The sequence below is a fragment of the Chenopodium album genome, chromosome 1, assembly GCF_948465745.1.
Source record: "Chenopodium album chromosome 1, dcCheAlbu1.1, whole genome shotgun sequence".
Classification (NCBI taxonomy): Eukaryota; Viridiplantae; Streptophyta; class Magnoliopsida; order Caryophyllales; family Amaranthaceae; genus Chenopodium; species Chenopodium album.
In genome coordinates this window covers 49,091,381-49,093,649 of record NC_137834.1, presented here as the reverse complement: position 1 = coordinate 49,093,649, position 2,269 = coordinate 49,091,381, and the positions used below count along the sequence as shown (strand labels likewise).

The 2,269-nt window shown below is 37.9% G+C and overlaps 1 non-coding gene across 1 annotated transcript; it reads left to right on the top strand.

Moving 5' to 3' along the window:
* The first annotated feature begins 1,429 nt into the window (after positions 1 to 1,429).
* On the top strand, positions 1,430 to 1,535 carry LOC145564319 (small nucleolar RNA R71). Its single transcript, XR_014094798.1, has one exon. It is a non-coding gene; the product is annotated as a small nucleolar RNA R71 (small nucleolar RNA).
* The last annotated feature ends 734 nt before the right edge of the window (positions 1,536 to 2,269 follow it).

Sequence of the window (2,269 nt, the reverse complement as noted above, 5' to 3'; positions counted from 1 at the left end):
CATCATATCTACAACATCACAAGTTCTCCTACCACTCAAAATGTCTTTGAGGAATTTTCCATAGTTAGGCATTTGGGTGACAACTTCCGTAAATGGTAGAGAAAGGTGAAGTTGCTTGAGCATGTCAATAAATCTTCCAAATTGTTCTTCTTACTTGTGTCTCATGAAAATTTATGGATAAGTAATCTTGGGTTTCACAATTTCTTTCTCTAATCTCACCTCACTAGGTTTCTTAATCTCAACCTCACTCAAAGATGCACCATCTCTCTCATCCTCGACAAAAACCTCCTTTGTAGCCTCCTTGGTCTCACTCTTCCTAGGCAAACTCTCCTCAAGAACCTTACCACTCCTTCTAATAATAGCATTGACGGGTCTCATAGGATCTAGGCCTTGTGAAGGTAAAGAAGAAGGACTAGCTGGGTCTTTTAAAGCATTAGCAAATTGAGGAATTTGGTTTTCAAGCATCTTATTATGAGTCATCATTTCATTAAATTTCTTTTCACTTACGGCCACGTAAGTGTTCAAATACTTTGTTTGGTTTTCAATGATTTCTTCAAAATTAGTCCTATAAGAGGAAGAAAAAAAAATAAGGATTGAACATAGGAATTATCATTTTGGATCTTTAGAGCAAATCTGGGTGGGGGACCTTTGAGAGTTATTTTTAAAATTTCCCCTATTTTGATTGTTCCAATTACCTCTACCTTGATTATGGTTTCCATAACCTTGGTTATGATTACCATAATTTTTGTTTTGATTTTTTCTACTATAACGTTAGTTGTTATAGTTACCTCAGGAGTTTTGGTTCCCTTGGTTCCTATTACCACCACCTTGGTTGTAGTTGACAAAATTGTCATGGTTGTTGTAATTCCTATTCCATTGACCTCTTTGATTCTCAAACCTAGAATCGTTATTGTTTGATACATAGTTCACATGCTGATTCATATTTCCATCTTGATTATTGCAAACATCCATACAAGCATGAGGGCAATTTGAAGCATCATGATCATACGATCCACAAACATCACCAAACAAGCATCCACTAGGCATGTTACTAGAAGAGGAAGAGATTTGAGGATTAGAAGTTATACCTCTCCCCTTAGATTGGGAGGGAAGACTTGAAACTTGGGAGGTAGCACTTTCCAACTTCGCCTTGATAGCGTACATTTCCTTCCCCAAGTTTTTCATTTGTGAGGAGATATTGCTGATTCCATTTAGATGATCAACCGAGTACACCGAAGGGCTACCCTTTCTAGTTGACCCCCTTACTCCATCTTGCCAATCTCTATAGTACCTCACAACGTCTTCAATTATGTCTACCACTTTTGCTTCTGTTTTATTCATGATGGGACCTCCGGTACCTCCATCTAGACATGAATTCCCTTGAAGACTAAGGCCTCCATAGAATATTTGAATAATTTGGTAAGTAGGAATTCCATGGTGAGGACATTCTCTTTGATACTCTTTGTATCTCTCCCATGCTTCATAGAGGCTCTCACTAGGATTTTGCTTGAAACCTTGAATCAAAGCTCTAGCTTCCACCATTTTCTTTTGTGGATAGAAGCGAGATAGAAATTCCTTGGTCACCTCATCCCATGTCCTTAGAGAATTCGGTTTGACCTCCTTGTCTAGCCATTCCAAGGCATGCCCTATGAGGGAAAAGGGAAAAATATTGAGGCGGATGAATTCTTAGGATATTCATCCACCTTGATAGTATTGAAATATTTTTTGAACTCCTTGAGATGATTTAGTGGGCTTTCATTCTTGGCTCCACTAAATTGCCGTCTCTCTAACAAAGTGATCATTGGCGGCTTTATTTCAAAATAATTTGCCGGTGTTATATATGGAGCAATCCCACTCTCAAATCTATATGCACCGGGAATCCCTAAATCTTTCAATGCCACCCTTGGATTTTCTCCCATTCTTGCTTGTTCCTCTTGTTGTGGTTCTTCTTCACTTGAAGACCTATAACTCAATGATTGTCTAGCAACCCTTATCCTTGCAATAGTTCTCTCAATCTCCGAATCAAATGGTACTAGTTAACGATCACGTGCTTTATGCATACAATCTCAAAAGATAAGATTAGTAGCACGACTTCAAGTGTAGCCTAAAAGAAAAATCTTTTTGTATTTTCAATTAAAGATGAAATATACTCCACAACTATAACAAAACACCACTATCATTCCTAGGCAACGACGCCATTTAGACGAAGGGAAAATGTAGGTCGTTTTCTACCCTCCCTAAGAGCCAAAAAAAATTTATAAACACTTAA